The 19,153-nt window shown below is 39.6% G+C and overlaps 1 long non-coding RNA gene across 2 annotated transcripts in view; it reads left to right on the top strand.

The window, feature by feature from the left end:
• The first annotated feature begins 257 nt into the window (after positions 1-257).
• The window catches only part of LOC143661610 (uncharacterized), a 28,514-nt gene continuing 9,618 nt past the window's right edge, over positions 258-19,153 (top strand). The window contains exons 1-2 of one of the 2 annotated variants that reach the window (XR_013164724.1): positions 258-533; positions 12,782-12,826. This is a non-coding gene — a long non-coding RNA (uncharacterized LOC143661610). The remainder of the gene's footprint in view (positions 534-12,781; positions 12,827-19,153) is intronic. The other variant, XR_013164725.1, reaches the window with a different exon arrangement.

The raw sequence follows: 19,153 nt of genomic DNA, 5'->3' as shown, positions 1-19,153 counted from the left end.
TCTAGTCAATCCCTTCCCCCTGATGTTTACAGATGGCTCCACCATTACTCAGCTTCCTCCTGCTATACTACTTTGGTTTGGTTTTAAAGCTTTTTTTTTTTTCATTTTACATGAAAAATAATAAAAGGTGCAAAGAGAAATCTCTCCATACTTCTTAACTTCATCTTTGAGCCCAAGATGTCAGTCCTACCCAACTCCTCTCTTCAACCCCACAGAGTTACATGTATCTCCTATTAATGATTAGAGGCAGGGCAAGATGATAGCATAGGGAGGTGTGGAATTTAGTTTGTCCTCTAGAGAAGCTAGTAAATAACCAGGAACTGTCTGGAACAACTGTTTGGGGGTCATCTGTGATTGGACACACATTGTGCACCAGTATGGAATGGGTAGATGGAATGACATCATAGCACAGAACTGTAAGTAAACCTCCCAAACTGCAGAGGCTGGCACCCCTCCCCCACTAGCATGGCAGGCTCTATTGGAGACACTTCCCCCTGGGAAAAAGAAACATTTTCTACTAGGAGCAAAGGAAGGTAACTCAACCAAACTCTAATTGTGATTTTAATTAACAAATTTGGACTGCTGAATACAAACTCTGAGCACAGAGAAAGCAGGAAAGTAACCCTGAGGTCTCCACTGACAAAAAAGGAAAAGGGGCTGATGAAGATAAAACAAAACAAAAGATGGAAACTTTAGTAGTTGACCAACTTCAGAATACTGAAAAAAGGCTGTGCCACAAGAAAAGGGGCACATAGTATAGGTCAATAACTCTGGCTTTTGACCAGCAAACCTTGGGGGCAGGGGAGACTGTCTTTCTGAAATGTGATTTTATTATATTTTATTTTTCTCTGCTTTTTTCCTTCTTTTTTAAAAAAGTATTCTAAATAGCTCATTAGAGAAAGCTTCACGCATTTTCAATTGCTGACCCAGGCAAAGGCAGAGTTAAGATAGGTCTGGGAGCAAAATAACAAGTCAAGTAAAAGAGAAAATCCCCTAAAGGCATATCTTCCCCCAACCAAAGGGGGATGGTGCCCACTCAAGGGGCAGTCCTTCTTCATAGAATTCAGACCCCAGGGGCTGGGAATCAGAAACAGCTGAAGCCTGACTTCCACCTCAGCCTCTGTTTCAGCCACACCTTTGGCAGGCTGAGAATTAAAGGCTTCACACAACTTTACACTCATAGGGAGCTGTAGCTGAAAAGCACCACCTGATGGGCAGGATAAGAAAAGCACAGAGTCTAGAGGCTTCACAGGAAAGTCAGACAACCTTCAGGGTATCACCCTCAGGGAAACTTGATACTGAGTCACCCTGCTTCTGAAATCTGGGCCTTTCTTGTCTGGAAAAATATCATTTGGGTAAATCATATCTGGGAAGATCCTCCTCAAAATAAGGTTCCATTTAGTCTGGACAAGAACCAGAAAAATATGAGACGAAAAATTCTGATCAGTTAAATAGAAGCTATGTTAGAGGAAAATGAGTTGAACTGAATGTCAAAAAATAGAGAATAAAGCCACCCCACAATAAAACCCTAGGTAAAAGATTGAAAACAACCTCCAGAATAAAGTATTCAAGGAAATCAGATACCTAGACACCAGGAAAAATTATGAGTCATAGTGGGAAAAAATGAAGATATAACCTAGTCAAAGTAACAAATTAGCACTTTAAATGAGACAAAGAAGTGGAAACAACTAATTTAATAAGCTCAAACAAGCATGCTAAATCAAGTTAAAAATAAAATCAATGAGTTGAGGGAAAGTATGGCAAAAAGACGAAGGATATAAAGAAGATATTGGGTGGCCATAAAGAAAAACTCAAAAGCTTATAAATACAAATGGCAGAACTTATGAGAATTAAAGTCACAATAAAGAGCTGAAAAATAAATTGAAGAATTACCACAGCAGATTTAAAGAGGCAAAAAAAAAAAAATAATAGGATTAGTGAACTAGAGGACAGAACATCTGAAATCCTACACACAAAAGAACAGATAGAGAAAAGAATAGAAAAATATGGGCAAGATCTCAGGGAATTGAATGACAATATGAAGCACATGGAAATACATGTGATAGGTATACAGAAGGAGAAGAGAAGAGAAAGGGTCATAAAGAATAATGGAGGAAATAATCACTGAAAATTTCCCATCTCTTACAAAGATATAAAATTACAGATCGAAAATTACATATACCTCAAACAGAATTGATTCAAATAGAATTACTCCAGGGTACTTACTAATCAAATTGTCAAATGTCAAAGACAAAAATAGAGAAGTTTGGAAGTAGCCTGAGTAAAGCAATGCATCACATACAAGGAAGCTCAATAAGACTATGTGTGAATTTCTTGGCAGAAACCATAGAGGTAAGAAGGCAGTGGTATGATATATTTAAGATAGTGAAAGAGAAAAACTGCTGACCAAGAATTCTATAGCCAACAAAACTGTCCTCCAAAAATGAGGGAGATTTTAAAATATTTACAGACAGACACTGAGAGAGTTTGTGAACAAGAGACCTGCTCTAAAGAAATACTAAAGGAAGAACTACAAGCAGGTAGAAAAATACAGGAGAGGGAGGTCTGGAGAAGAGTGAAGAAATGAAGACTATCCGTGAGGGTAAAAAGAGAGAAAAATATGATATGATATGTCAGAATAAAGAATAAAGTCATGATACATGCAACAACATGCATGAAGCTTGAGGATATTATATTGAGTGAAGTTAGCCAAAAACAAATACTATATGGCCTTACTAACATGAACTAGCATTAACAAGTGAACTTTGAGAGTTATAGTTGAGAACACAGGTTAACAAGAGATAGAAAGAGGGTAGAGATAGAACATTTGATGTTGAAGGAGTGCAGAATTTCATCAGGATTGATTGTAAAGATCCAGAAATGGATAACACAATAATATTTAATGGTAACAAAATATTGTAAGTACACTAAGTGAAGCTGAGTGTGAGTATGGTTGAAAAAGGAAGGCTAGGGGCATGTACGACACCAGAAGGAAAGATAGAAGATAAAGATGGGGACTGTATAACTTAGTGAAACCTAGAGTGGACAATGATGCTGATTAAATGTACAAATAAAAGAATGCTTCTACATTAGGAATAATGAATGAATGTCAACAGTGCAAAGTATTGAAAACGGGATGGTATGTGGAAAAAATATAATCAATACAAACTAGAGTCTGTATTTAACAGTAGCATTGAAATAAACTTCCTTTAAGTGTAACATACACCAAAGCTAAACATTGATAAGAGAGAGAGATTGTTAGGCATGGAGTCATTAAGGAATTCATGCAGGATAGCAAGTTAAAGTTTAACAGGCTTATTGAAAAGAAAGAAAGGAGAGAGAAAGTAGGGAAAGAGCAGGCAGGTGGGAGCCAGCAAAACTTGCTAGCAAAAGGAAAGGAAAAATGGCTCCAGCTCTTTATTGTGGGAGCTGTGTTTAAAACGGTAAATGATGCTGGGGGGGGGTGCCTTTCTGCTTTCTTCTTCACTATGTCTGTTCTGACCTGTTTGTTCCTTATTTTTTGCCTCGAGGAATGTTTGGCAAAGGGAGTTATGAGTTGTGGCGGGGGGGAAGAGGGGGAAAGGGTCATGAGTTTCAGGCGTTGAAGCAAGGGGAGGAGGGAATGATCATGAGTTTTGTCCCTTGTGACATGTCATTCCTGCCTTTTGATATATATATACTTAGGATAGGCTAGATTTGGGGGAGGGAGGTGGGGCGCCATTTGTTCTTGGCTACTTCTTGCTGAACAGGGGCGATGTTGGGGGCTTTTGGGAATGGGAGCAGGATTTTCAATGCAGCAGTGGTCGGGGGGCAAGTGATCCAGTTCTTGTCTTGCAAGTTTTTGGTAACCAAGGATGTTGTTCCTGAAAGAGCTTAAGAGTAACATGTATGAACTGAGGCAATTGTGCAGCATAGAAATTGATTTATGAGTTTGCAAAACTGAGGTGTTAGTGTGAGAAGTATTAATAAAATGATAAGAGGCCCTATAAGGGGAAGTAGGTAAGGGAGCCACGATGACATTCCAAACCAGGAAGGGTTTGCACTGTGTTTTTGCAGCCAAGCAAATTCGAAAGCATTTGTTATATGATTAGACTGCCAACTCCTGTACCTACCCCTGTTAGGATGCCTAGAGTGGCTAGCACAGGTAGAAGGAAGACATCACATTTTGGTTTTAGGCTTATTTGCAGGGGAATGAGAAAGGATTGGTTAATGGGGGTCACTGAAATTTTGGGTGACAGGTAGACCAGGGTATAGACTCCTGTTCAGTTAATAAGTAGACGAGACTTTTATAACTTTTACTAAAAGAAATTAGCACTCCAAGAAAACTTTGTTATTTTAACAGAGAGAAAACAAGTTGTAATTTTTTATTAATATATTATGTGACATTAAAGCTTTAAAGCATTTTTTAGATAGACCCATCAGATTTTTCTGACTCTGACCATTATTTTCCTTTCCGCAAACATTTTATGACTTACTATATTCATTCAGGTTTTGTCAACTTTTTCTTCATTCTCTAGCAACCATTTACTTTAAGACAAAGCTATCTGTTTCTTTCCTTTTAACAAAATCGCATCCTTTATATCCTTTACACTTACTCTAAGCAAATATTTCATCAGATACAATGACCATTAAAATCAAACTTGTCAGAATAATGTCAAATACTTATAACACAGCAGGAATGACTAAAGTTGGGGTTGGGTGAAGATTGTGGCTGAGGGTAAGTAGTAGGACTGCAGGTGTCATGAGGCTTAGCTATGAAAGTAAAGAAAGTGTGAGCACCGCTGTATTAGTTAGGGTTCTCTAGAGAAACAGAATCAACAGGGAACACTCACAAATATAAAATTCATAAAAGTGTCTCATGTAACCATGGGAACACAGAGTCCAAAATCTGCAGGGCTGGCTATGAAGGTGATGATTCTGATGGAGGGTCTGGATGAACTCCACAGGAGAGGCTTACCAGCCAAAGCAGGAAGAGACCCTATCTCTTCTGAATCCTCCTTAAAAGGCTTCCAGTGATTAGATTAAGCATCACCCATTAAAAGAGACACTCCCCTTGGCTGATTACAAATGGATGCAGCTGACGTGATCATGATTTAATTCTATGAAATGCCCTCATCACAACAGGGAGCACTTGCCCAACTAGACAAACAGGTACCACCACTTGGCGAAGTTGACACGTGAACCTGACCATGACAACTGTGTTTAGTTTAGTTAGAGTGTTTCATCCTAAGAGGGGGACTGGGTAGGCAGGCATTATTAAGAATGAGTGGGAAAAGAAATTGTTTTGAAGAGTGCAGGCTATGAGTGAGATTTGTAGTGGACAGGTGATTTTTCCATTAATTTCAACTATAGAAACTATAGACATGAGGGAAGGAGTTAAACACTTTGAAAACAGGTAAGACTGAAAATGTGGCTCTTGTATCAACTACAAAAGAGATTGGCTTACCTGTCATGAGGATGGTTACCCTGGGCTCAGTCATGGAGTTGAGAAGAGTTGGGGCTGAGAAGCCTGGGCCCCATCAGTCTTCAGCAGCTAGGCCAAGGAAGTCTGAGACTTCAAATCCTGAGGAGTGGCCACTTGTCAAGGATGGCTGTCTATTTCCATAGTGTGAGGCTGAAGGACAGTCAACTTTCCAGTGTCCTGTCTTGCAGCAGAGAGGGCAAGTCTGCAGAGGCAGCTTGGGATTAAGGCAAGCTTTTGCCCAATGTCTCTTCTGGCCACAGTGAAAACAGACCCAGGGATGCTTCAGTTCCCGGGTGTATTCCATCTCACCAGACATGGGTGGATCCTCACAAGGCATTGGCCAATAATAAGTAGTGAGCTTTTCTTAGCTCCTCTCTATGCTTTTCCTGAGCTGAGTTTTTAGTATCCCTTTCCTCCTGCCTATTGTCAAAAACACAGAAAGCAACCTGGAGGAGTTTATCTTGTGATGTTTGTGGTTCTTGCTCTAGTTTTTGGAGTTTTGTCCAAATGTCTGGGGCAGATTATGTAATGAAGTGTGTGCGTGTGTAAGAAGAGGCGTCCTTCCAGAGCAGTTGATTCTAAATTAGTGTATTTGAGGGTGGAATCAGTTAAATGGCTCATAAATGCTGTGGGGTTTTCTTCAGATCTTTGGGAAATTTCTAGAAGCTTATCATAATTGATTGCCTTAAGTCCTGCTTTTTTATTCCTTCTAAGAGACAAGTGAGGAAGTGGAATACATTAGGAGAATTGGGTTGGTAATTCCAATTAGGGGGTGAAGGGAACCACAGCAGAGCTTTGTGAGTAAGTTTGAGGGTCAGTAGCAAAAAGTTGGTCTGCATGAATGGTGGCTGCTGCCCAAATGCATTTTTTTTCCTTCTGGGATGGTAGAGGAGGTAAGAATTACAGTAATATCTTGGTAGATGGAATCATCAGTTTGAGTTAGATATTTAAATTTTTTATGATATTGAGTAGGTTCTGTAGGAAAGGATCCTAAACATTGTTGAATTTTTGAAAGATCAGAGAGATTAAAAAGAACGTGAACCCTGACAATGCCTTGCATCCTGCTACTTCCCTAAGGGGAAAAAGACCAGTGGAGGGGGACGCAGTTGAAGATGAGGAAGTGGGGGTTTCAGAACTAGAGGGAGGAGAGGGAGAGAGGGACAAAGTATTTGAAGAAGTGAGTGAGGGGATTGATCCTTGTGACCAGGTATGGAGAGGGGAAAACGGTTCAAGAAAGGAAGTGGAGGAGGAGTGAAAGGTGAAGAAGGGGCAGAGGATTGAGGGGGTCATAAGGAGAAGGATGGTTAGCTGTGTCGAAGGAGTTGGTGGAAAGGGGAGAAGAGGGAAAAGGAGTGGAAGGACTTGATTTTTTGAAGAGGGAGAAGGAGTGAAAGGTTTTGGTTTTTCAGGGAGAAGGAGAATTTGGTAGGTAGTTAACAAAGAAAGATTGAGGGCTGAGCACAGAGCATCCAAAAGACTTGGACATATGGAACCTCATCCCATTTTGCAGACTGCTGCAAGAAGCTGTCTAGGTCCATAAGAATTTTTATACCAAAAGTGCTATTTTCTGACACCAATTTTGGTTGTTCAAAGGGTACTGGGGCCAAGCTACCATGGAGTAAAAGAGGAGTTTTTTAGATTTGATATTGCCCTGTAGGCTCAGGTCTTTCAAGTGGCATAATACGCAACCCAAGGGGGTGTCTTTAGGGGGAATAGAGTGTGACAACTCCATAATAAGGAAGGAGAAGGTGAGGAAATAGGAAAGAGTGAGGATACTCAGCAGGAATACACTTTGGGGCCACAGTTCAGGGACACATGCCAGATTTCTGAGGACTAGAGGCAGACATCCTTACATCTACATGACAGAGAGAGAGAAAGTAAGTCATCAAGGGGTTTGGGCATCCACAAAGCCAACTGGGACTGAAAGAAGAGCTGTAGTTCATGGGAGATTCCAACTAAGCACTTGGATTTATGGGCATGTGAAAATGGAGCCCCTGGGGCCCAAAAGAGGCTTCTCTGTGAACTGATGTCATGGAACCTTCTGAGGTATTCCACAAAAGTATTCCTGTAGTTCCCAGAAATTCTTCAGCCCTACCTTATAGAGGACAGGTGTAAGGTGAAGGGAGCAGCGAAGTGAAAAGTGGGGTGCTCAAGCTGTAGTGGGAAGAGGAAGGACGTAACTGGTTTTGGTCCAATGTTCATAACCACACAGTGAGCTGAGGTATAGAAGGGGTTTATTACAAGGGGAGAAGGTGGAAAGGGTAAGGGAACACTTTCTTCAAGAGGCTGAAGAAAATGTTTTCCTCATTGGTGATGCAAAGTGAAAAGAGAGAGGGGGGAGCTTGAGCTAAGGCCAAATTAGTTGTAGATGAGCTGATGTCACGTTCAGTTGGTCTAAGCCTATAGACTTCAGCCAGTAAGTGCATGGAAACCTGAATGACTGCGCTGATTTGGACAATGGAGTAACTGGGAGGTTCCTGTAGCCCTGAGGGGCTAGATACTTAAACCTCAGTCTAATCTCCATTCCTGAGTTTTGACACCATTATATTAGGCATGGAGTTGTTAAGGAATTCATGCAGAACAGCCAGTTAAAGTTTAAAAGGTTTATTGAAGGAAAAGAAAGCAGGGAAAGAACAGGCATGCAGGAGCCAGCAAAACCTGCTAGTGGAAGGAAAGGAAAAATGGCTCTGGTTCTTTGTTGCTGGAGCTGCGTTTTGAAGGGTAAGTGACACGAGGAAGGGAGGGTGCTTTTCTGCTTCTTTCTTTGCTGTGTCTGTTCTGACCTGTTTGCTCCTTATTTTTTACCTCAAGGACCATTTTGGCAAGGGGAGTCATGAGTTGTGGCAAGAGGGAAATAGGGAAAGGGTTGTGAGTTTCGGCCATTGCAGCAAGAGGAGGAGGGGGTTGAGTCATGAATTTCATCCCGTGTGACCTGTCAGATATAAGGGAGGAGTATGGGATTCTTGGTGTTGTTGTTTCTCCTTTTTATTTTATTTTATTTGTATTTTCTATTCTTTTTTCCCTCTTTTTCATTCTTTGTGGAGGAAATATAAATGTCTTCATATGATTGTGGGGTGAATGTATAACTCTGTGATTGAAGTGGGAACCATTGATTGTTTATTTAGGATGGATGGTATGGTGTGTGAATCAAACTTTTTAAAAATAAAAAGAAAGATACAAGAGCTGGAGAATATGTAGGGAGAGTTGTACCTATTCACTGTAGGTACGTAAGTAGAATGGTGCTGCCTCTGTAGAGGGCAATGTGGTGGTTCCACAAGAGTGGATTGCCATATGATCCTGAAACCCAGTTATTACGTATATACTTGGAAGAACTGAAAGTAAGGACATGAATGGACATTTACACACTGGTGTTTATGGTGGCAATATTCATGATTTGCAATGAATGGAGGTGGCTAAGGGTGCATCAAATGCTGAATGAAAGGGCAAAGCGTGGTATATACATATAATGGAATATTAAGTGGCTGCAAGAAGGAAGTTAGGAAGCATGCAAGTAGGTGAATGAATCTTGAGGACAGTATGTTGAGTGAAATAAGCCAGGAATAAAAAGACAGATGTCATAACACCTCACTAAAATGGACTAACTACAATGTTTAAACTCTGAGAATTGAATTTGAGAGCATAGGTTGTCAGGGGGAGGCTTATTTTAAAGTTTCCTAGATTGTAATCTCTTACAGCAGTCACATCTATTTTGGAGGTGTAATTGTTATTTCTAAATTCTGAATTGCTGAGCTCTTTGTGTATAACCTCGCCATTCCCTGGGACTTCAGGTATTAGTGTGACACCCAAGTCTCAGAGCTAGAGCTCTGCAGTTATTAAAGTCAGCATTACCCCATACAACAACTGTTTAAAAAGCTGAAAAAGAGATCAGACATCAGTTAGAGATATAAATGGAGCTGATCTGGTTAGGACTAAGGTAAATCAGACTAAAGGATAAAGGATGATATTGGCTATATTTTAAAATTTCAACTGCTAGGTGAGTGAAAGGAAGATATATTTATCTGGTGCAAAATTTACATTTTCTGTAGCACACTATCCAATTTAACTTGTGTATTAGTTTGTTAAGGTGTTGGAACACAATATACCAGAAATGGAATTGCTTTTAAAAAGGGAATTCAATAAGTTACAATTTAAAGTTCTAAGACCACAAAAAATGTCCAAACTAAAACATTCAGAAGAAGATATCTTGGTTCAAGGAAGGCTGATCTGGGAAGGCACATGACTGGCATCTGCTGCTCCTTGTTCCCAGCTCCATTGTTTCCAGCTTCTGATGCCAGTGGTTTCCTCTCTAAGTGCCTGTGGGCCTTCACTTAGCACCTATGGGACACAACTCTGGGTTCAGGCTTGCTTAGCATCTCATGGGAAGGCACATGGTGACATCTGCTGGGCTCTGCCCATGGCTAGGCATCTGCTTTCTCTGTCGACACTACAAGCATCTTCAAATATCTGTCTCTCGATCAGCCCTGGAGCAACTGTTCTCCAAATGTCTGCATTGGCTCTGAGCTTCCTTGAAATTGTTTCTTCTTTTAACGGACTCCAGTAAACTACACAAGACCCATCCTCTATGGGCAGAGTCACTCCTCCATCTACCAAAAGGCCACACTCACAGTTGGGCACGCCACAGCTCTGTGGAAGTAATCTCATCAAAAGGTCATGCCCACAACTGGGAGCGCTACATCCCTGTGGAGAAAATCTAATCAAGAGGATTTTTCCCCTGCAACATTGAACCAGGATTAAAGGACATGACTTTTCTGGGGCACATACACTTTCAAACTAGCACAACTTGTATGGTCAGTTTATTTGAACACTGTAATTACATGGGACCTTGACTAGGGAATGCGATCCTGTTGCTTTCTATAGGTTAGTTTGATGACTTGATACATCCCAGAATAATCTGGGCAGAATATAGAGGTATGTACAAAGTCTGCTTGAGGGACTGGGGAAAAATCTGGAAATATTAAACTTCCCTACATGGGAAAGACCTGGTATTCTCACAAGCATTGGGGACTTCCAACTTAATATGCCAAACCCTCGATGTTGAGGCTTGCCCTTATGAAGCTTATTCCTACAAAGGAAAAGCTAAGACACTTATAGTTATGTATAAGAGTCACCCCCCAGAGAACCTCTTTATCGCCCACATGTGGCCTTTCTCTCTCAGGCAACTCCGCACGTAAACTCACTGCCCTCTCCTCCGCGTGGAACATGACTCCCAGGGGTGTAAATCTCCCTGGCAACATGGGGCGTGACCTCCAGGAATGAGCCTGGACCTGGCATTGTGGGACTGAGAAATACTTGTCCAAAAAGGGGAAGAGAAAAGAAACAAAATAAAGATTCAGTGGCTGAGGGATTTCAAATAGAGCCAAGAGGTCATTCTAGAAGTTATTCTTATGCATTATATAGATACCCTTTTTAGTTTTTGGTGTATTTCAGTAGCTAGAGGGAAATGCCTGAAACTGTTGAACTGTAATCCAGTAGCCTTTATTCTTGAAGATGATTGTATACCTATTTAGCTTTTATGGTGTGACCATGTGATTGTGAAAACCTAGTGACTGACACTCTTATCCAGCATATGGACAGATGAGTAGTAAAATAAAGACAAAAAATAAATAAGTAATAGAGGATAGGAGTGTGGGATGTTTTGGGTGTTCTTTTTTTACTTTTACTTTTATTTATATTTTTATTCTTTTTTGTTGCTGTTTATGGAGTACTAAAAATGTTCAAAATTCTATTGTAATGATGAATGCACACCTACGTGATAACAGTGTGAACCACTAATTGTATACTTTAGATGCTTATACGGTACGTGAATATATATCAATAAAATTGCATTTAAAAAACTTTATTAGGGAATATTATGGACACGGTGAAGTATAACGATGTATATAACAAATACTGAGTACCTATCATGTGACTTAAGATGTAAAATAATATCAATGTATTTCAAGGCCCCGTATCCTTCCTGATCATATTTCCTCCCTTTCCAGCAAACATAACCACTCTTCTGATATTAACAACTATAATTTGCATAGTTTCTTTTTATTTTAACTGTATGTATATATGCATTTATTACAGAAAATATGTAAGATTATTTTCCCTTGTAAGACTTTTTAGACATGGTATCTATTCTAGGCAACTCATACTTGACTTTTCTTATCCTCCTCTCCTTGTCTGTGTTTTCTGGCAGTATAGCCTAAAAAGTAACACAAATATATTATACAGACCACATCAGTTTTTCTAACAATCTCTCCTCACGTTTCCTATGTCCCTTAACTCATTCATTAAACATCTGGTCTTCACACTTAGGAATAAGAATTCTCGGATGAAGCGAAGGAATCACTTATTTGATGCGCTTCTGTGCACTGACCAGAGAAGCATCTCGTGGAGTCTAGAAACAACCTCTGGCGCCATCAGATAGTGAGAAGGAGTGGAGGGCTGGCTGTAATGGATCCTAAATGCCTGCAAGCTGGTAGTTTTTCAAGGTGGAACAATTTTTCAATATTTAAAGGTGAAGGGAAAGGTGTTGGTTGCAGAACGTTGGAGAATGTTGAAAACTGTGAAGACAATCAAAGGAACAGGTGATGTCTGTGTTGAAGAAGGCTGGAGGGACTGGTGTTGAGGATTTTTAAAAATAGTTTAAAAAATTAATAGAGAAGTATTAGATGTCTATATTAAATAATTTGGAAAAAAAAACACAAAAAGCTAAGAAAGAAAATAAGTTTAATAACTACAACCTAAAGATAATTACAGTTTTATTGGGGCCATTTTCCATTTCTTTCTTTTCCAATTGCAAAGGTAATGCATACTTCATGCAGAATACTTGAAAAATGTAGGATACCACTCAGAGGTTTTTGAAATGTGGGCAATAATGATAAAAAGCATGTATAATGCACTCACTGGATGCCAGTTACTAGTCTAAATATTTACAGACATTTAATCTTTGCCGCAGTCCGTTGGAGCAGGAAAATTGCACCCATTTTGCAGTTAAAACAACTAAGGCTATAATAGGTTAGATGGTTTGCCCCAATTCATGTAACTAGCAAGGGGCAAAGTTGGGATTTGCACTCACACAGTCTCATCTCAGAACTTGCACTTCGTGATACACTATATCATCTCCCACTCTCTCAGCTGAAAATATAACCATACTCCGCTAGAGAAAATCTTCTTCTCCCTGTGCTGTATGTCATGCCAATATTTTCTCTTGGTTAGGCAGGTATAAATTTCACAGCTGCTTAATTTGCATCCTCAGTTTATGAAAACTGTAGCTTTCATTTTTCTCATAACTCTGTTTTCTCTCTTAAGCCCCCATCATGCCTGTTGCAGAGGACTTGATCTACTTACTTTCAGGTAAACTTGGTCAAATTTAGGATATTTCCCTGACCCTCCCTCATCCCAGTGGCATCTAGGCTCCAGGGTAGTCTTAAATGCTGTCAGGGAATGGAAGAAGGCATGTGGCCTTAATGTTAGAACTGAACACTTGGCTTTCAACACCTCTCTCATCTGGTCCTCTAGCCAGGCCACTTTCCATGATGGAGAATTTGAAGTGTCCCACCTGCAACCAGTTGCCTCCAGCTCTCTGCGCACCCTCTGCTGGTCATGAGCCCATGCAGGTCCCCAGCACTGCAGCTCAGAATGGGTTGGACCCTCTCCTGAAAATGTACAAGCCTCTAAGAGACTGCCCTCTGGCCCATGTCCCACATCCCTTGCTACCCTGCTTCAACCAGAATTTCACAAATTGCACTTTGTAATTTCATCTGGAGAAATAGTTGCTTAAACAAAAAGATAGCAAAAGCACTGATTTATCTAAGACCTCCATTTAGGGGGCTTTTTTTTTTTTAGTCATCTTATTTGTCCATATCATACATTCCTAGGTATAAAATTGCAGGATTAAAGAAAATATATACACTTCAAGGACTTTGGGTACATATTACCAAAATGCCCTCTAAAAAAACTGTGGAAACGTACACCATCATCATTATTGGGGGCCCCCAAGGATTATCTGCTTTACATTTATTAACTTCAACCTATGAGTGGCATTATTAAAATTCTGTAGCATTAAATTTTTTCTACTTGGTTTACTAGATCAATTGGTGGTGTGATGACACAGCTCACTATTGTTTTTCAGTTTATTTTTATATTATTTGCATAGAAAGTATAATGGTTGTTATACTTTCAAGTGGCCTATAAATGTTAAAATATTAAATGACCCTATATATTCCATTTAATGTCTTTTAGCTTGAATTCTTGTGTGTGTGTTGTGTGTATAATATGAATATGAAATAGATGCCGAAGAAATGAATGATAGTGCCCGTGACCCGGGAATGAGATGCTCTCTGCATAAATCCTGCCTGCCTTTCAGACTTCAGCTCTTTCCATTATAAGAGATTGGGTTGTCTCCTTTCATAATTGGCTCTTTGAAATTGCCCTCATTTCGAAAGTGATTTTTGAATCCTCAGGTGAGTGGCTCGTCTTCCCTTATATTCTTTTACTCTATTCATTAAGCCCTTTTATCTGATCAAAGGGTGAGACTAGGCTAGCCTTCTCTCTGCTTTCCCAGCCTGCAATCTGAGGCCTTGCTGTCTGCTTGGGAGCCAGAAGAAAGACCTGGGGTCTTAAAATCTATTTTTCCATTATTTACATTTTTGTAAAATGCTTTTATAAAACTATGCAAAATTTTTGCATATGAATGACCTGGGGTCCTGGTGAAGCCCAGAGTCCTGGGCCTCATGGTTATGGGAATTTGATTCAGCTGGCAGAGAGTAGGGCCCTGGAATCTGTATTTGAAAGCGCCTGTTCCCACATTTAGAGATTTTGGACTGTCAAGGCTCAGCTGTTCAGAGCTGGGTGTTTTTTGTCTTTTGTGTTTTTTCCCTTTGTTATGTTATGTTATGCTGGAAGGCTTATATTGATTAATTTACGAAGACAGCGTTAGTTGACAAAAAGAATTAATTTCTGAAATGCTAATTAGGAGCCTTAGCATTTGCCCTCTATTACACACCAACAGTTAGAGGGACTTGCTCTGCCCGGTGACATCCCTTTTTTCACTCATGGACATTTGCCTTTCAAAGATTCTAAGGGGCCATTGTTTATGAAAGCGGGAGTGGACCTTACGTGATGCAGATGCATGCGGTAAACCCGTGTTCATTTTTTTACATTTTTATGTCTGTCTTAAAATTAAAATGTGCTTTTTATGGAAAATATTAAAAAGTCAAGACAAGGGCGGGCCACAGTGGCTCAGCAGGCAAGAATACTTGCCTGCCATGCCAGAGGACCCGGGTTCGATTCCCGGTGCCTGCTCATGTAAAAATAAAGAAAGAAAGAAAGAAAGAAAGAAGAAATTAGAAAGTCAAGACAAGTATATAGAGAAAAACAATGCATTATTTGCCACGTAGATAAACTCACTTTATTGATTATATAGGTATATAAGTTGTATCTTCCTTCTTTAAATTAATGTAATTCCATAAACAAGGATGATATTAAACAATATTTAACAACTGAGAGAAGATAGATGCAGACCCAATCCAGATAAAGCTGGCTGGGGGGCTGGAGCAGAGTCCTGGAGTCCCCTGCCCTCCCAGGCATCCATGCTTTAGTTGTTGGACGGTAGGGAGGTTTAAGTGGAAGGACAGGAGAGAGGATTTCCAAGCAGCCAGGAGAGCAGAAATGTACTCCAGGGCTCTGGATAGCAACTATTAGCAAATATGTAAGTATTTCTGGCATGCAGAGGCTGTCAATCTTGACCCATACTTTTAAAAACCTTTGTAAGCATCAAACATACCTATGCGTGTATGCGTAATACATGCATGTAATTTTATATTAAAAATTATGGTGGGCTATGGTAGCTCAGCAGGCTGAGTTCTTACCTGCCATGCCGGAGATCCAGGTTCGATTCCTGGTGCCTGCCCATGCAAAATAAATAAATTAAATAAATAAATAATAAATCAAATGCTGCTAAATGGTTATTAGAAGCTTCCATTCTTAATGTAAAAAAAGTTTCTACTGGTATTTACCTCTGTATTTTATAGATATACATTTAGATATGGTTTATTGAAAGATTATTACCATAGATGAAATTGTGGATGTTCTCTATTTGTTTGTTTTCAGACCCTTTTTGATTTGGACTCCCCCATCATTCCAGGAGGGATAGATGACAGTTTTGAGTCAATTGGCATTCAGTTATTCTGTTTGGTAGACTATGAAAATTTTGGTCACTACTGAGCCAAACCAAATGCTATGATTTTATCTCTTTTCTTAGGCAGCTGGTTTAGGGCTAGTCAGGCCGCATTTGAATCCTACTCTGCCACTGTTGACAAATCACATCTCTGCTGTATTTTTTCCTCAGTGTGTAATGGATATGTTAATAGTACCAGCTAGCTAGAGTAACTGTGAAGATTAAATGAGTTAATATATAGGAAAGGCTTAGAACACTATGTTACATATCATAAGTACTGAATAAAGTTTAGCTATGATTATTATCCAACTCTTTACCTTGGAGTTAATACTGTCTCATTAAAATTTCTATTTAGTCTTCTTTGACTCTCTTTGTCTTTTCACACCTTTGATAATTCTGCACAAAACCAATTAATACAATTTCCACAATTTCCAATCAAAAAGTCTCTGTGGGTTGAGGGATTTATAAGGTGTGGTGTAGATTATGAAAAAATAGAGGAGACATCCACGCAAAAGGCTCTATCTGCCCAACCTGCTGCACACCTGTTCTCCTCCTGGGGTTTCCTTAGCCACCACCTTCCAAAATCTCTTGCCTCTCTCTTATTTGAGATCCTTTATTTATTGAACCCATGTTTTAGTCTTTCTATTATTCCTTGCTTTGGTAGGACACATCCTCCACTACTTTTTTAAGACAATATAAATGAAGCCATGTTTTTTGAGACTTTGCTTACTGGAAAATGCTTTTATTCAGTCCTCCTATTTGATTGATAGTTTGGCTGGATATAGAACTCCAGGGTGAAAATCATTTTCACCCAGATTTTCTTTTCAACTTTGAGCATTCTTTTTATTATTCCCAAAGATTATTCATGTGTTATTTTTCTCTTGATATGAATTTTTCAGAAATACCCAGTATTCTCTCAAATGCACTCTCAAGGTAATTTCATGAATGCCTTTATATTCTAGTTTGCTAGCTGCCTGAATGCAATATACCAGAAGTAGAATGGCTTTAAAAAGGGGGGAATTTATTAAGTTGCAATTTGACAGATCTAAAGTAGTGAAAATGTCCAAATTAAAGCAAGTCTATAGAAATGTCCAAATAAAGGCATGAACAAGAGGTTACCTTTACTCAAGAAAGGCTGATGAAGTTCAGGGTTTCTCTCTCTGCTGGAAAGGCACACGGCAAATGTGGTGACCTCTGTTAGCTTTCTCTCCTTATTTCACAAAGCTCCCCCGGGAGCATTTTCCCTCTTCATCTCCAAAGGTCTCTGGCTATGTGGGCTCTGTGTTTTTGTGGCTCTGCTTTGTTGCTCTCTCGTTCTCTCCAAAATGCTTTCTCTTTTTAAGCATTCCAGTAAACTAATCAATATCCACCTGGAATGGGTGGAGTCACATCTCCCTCTAGTGAAAGGTAATACCCACATTGGGTGAGTCATATCTGCCTAGAGATAACCTAATCAAATTTCATACCTATAGTACCGAATAGGGATTAAAAGATCTACAAAATGGATCAGGATTAAAACATGGTTACATAATCCTTTCAAACCATAGACTTGTATTTTTTCATGCAGCTCTGATCTTTTCTCCAGTAGATTAGTTTCCAAGGTTGCTATGACATATTGTGCCCTTTTTGTTAACCTGAAGAGCTCTCTTTAGCAATTCTTGTAGGACTAGACTAGTGGTGATGAACTCCCCCAGCTTTTGTTTATCTGGAAGTGTCTTAATTTCTACCTCATTTTTAAAAGACACTTTTGCCAGATTTGGGATTCTTGGTTGGCATTTTTTTTCAATGCTGTGAATTGTCTTCTTTTCTCCATGGTTTTCCAGTGCCTTCTTTTCTCCATGGTTTCTTTTTTTTTAATTTTTTTTTTTTTTAACATGGGCAGGCACCAGAAATTGAACCTGGGCATGGGAGGCAAGCATTCTTGCCTGCTGAGCCACCGTGGCCCGCCCAGTATCTCCGTGGTTTCTGATCAGAAATCAGAACTTAATCTTATTCAGACGCCCTTGTACATGTTGTGTTGCTTATCTCTTGCAGCATTTAGGATTTTCTCTTTGCCTCTGGCATTTGACAGCTTGATTATTATGTGTCCCAAAGTGGGTTTACTTGGGTTTATTCTGTTTGGAATTCATTGAGCTTCTTGGATGTGTATATTCATGTCTTTCATTACATTTGGGAAATTTTCAACCAGTGTGTCTTCAAATATTCTTTCTGCCTCTTTCACTCTTTCTCCTTCTGGGAGTCTCATAATGCATCTATTAGTACACTTGATGGTGTCCCACAGTCTTTTAGGCTCTGTTCTTTATTTTTTATTTTTTCTGTCTCTCAGACTGTATGATTTTCATTGTCTAATCTTCAAGTTCACTGATTCTTCTACCAGTTCCAGTCTGCTTTTGAACTCCTCTAGGGAATATTTTATTTCTGATATTGTAGTACTCATTTCTGTTTGGTTACCTTTTTATGAATTATATCTATTAATATTCTTTTTTGGTTCATATATCATTTTCCTGATTTCCTTTATTTCTTTGTCTGTGTTTTCCTTTATCTCTTTGAGTACATTTAGGACAATTTTAAAGGGTCTTCAGTATGACCAAGGTTTGAACCTCCTTGTTGATGTTTCTGAATGTTTAATCTTGTTCCTTTGCATAGGCCAACATTTCCTGTTTCTTTGTATGTCTTCTAATCTTTTTTTGCACACTGTGCATTTTAACACTTTATTGTTATCTCTGGAATTTAGACACTAGGGTATCTGTTCCTTAAGTTTGCATCTAGCTAGTGTTATGACAGAGACATCCTTGAATGTGAGGAGTTGACAAAAAATAAGAAAGAAAAGAAAACACCTTTCCCAGTCTTTGCAGGTTAGTCTGCAAAAGTGCTGTCTTTCAGAGCTTAGCCATTGTAACAATGGGTCTGAAGAACAGCCCATAACAAAAGTGTTGGGTTCTCCCTGGTCTTTTTCTGAGTGTGTTTCTTGTCCTGGGCATGCACACATGGCCCTAGGAATTCCCCTGTGTACATGGAGCTGAATGTCCCTTTTTCCCTAGGAAAAAGTGTTTCCTCCCAGTCCCAGTTGCTACATTGTATGTCCCACAACCAGCAATCCTCTTCCCCAGGTAGCTGCAATTTGACTGTTTTCTTATAGCATTCTAGCTGTCTTCAAAGCCAACTCTACATTCTGGGTAAGTTCTAGAATGGTGAGCCTATGATGGGTTTCCTGGTTCAATCCTTTAGGATGCCACCAAGACAAATTGGCACAGATACACATGCACTCTAGTATGTTCACAAGGGTTACTCTGCTCTCTCCAGTACCAGACCAAGAACTTGTGCTGGGAGTACAGGCCAGCTCCAAACCAAGTTGGAGAGGGTGTGGAGAAAAGTTCAACAAGGGCACCACAAGGTTTCCCTTCCATTTTTAAGTTGCCTTTTTCTTGATTTGGTACTTGCCCTGTTATGGCAGCACTTTGTTTCTTGGAGTTCTGAGAAAGATGATTCTGATAGTACTTTTT

This window comes from Tamandua tetradactyla, chromosome 17 (genome assembly GCF_023851605.1).
Source record: "Tamandua tetradactyla isolate mTamTet1 chromosome 17, mTamTet1.pri, whole genome shotgun sequence".
NCBI lineage: Eukaryota > Metazoa > Chordata > Mammalia > Pilosa > Myrmecophagidae > Tamandua > Tamandua tetradactyla.
Note: the sequence above shows the minus strand (reverse complement) of the source record. Positions and strands in the feature narration are given on the sequence as shown.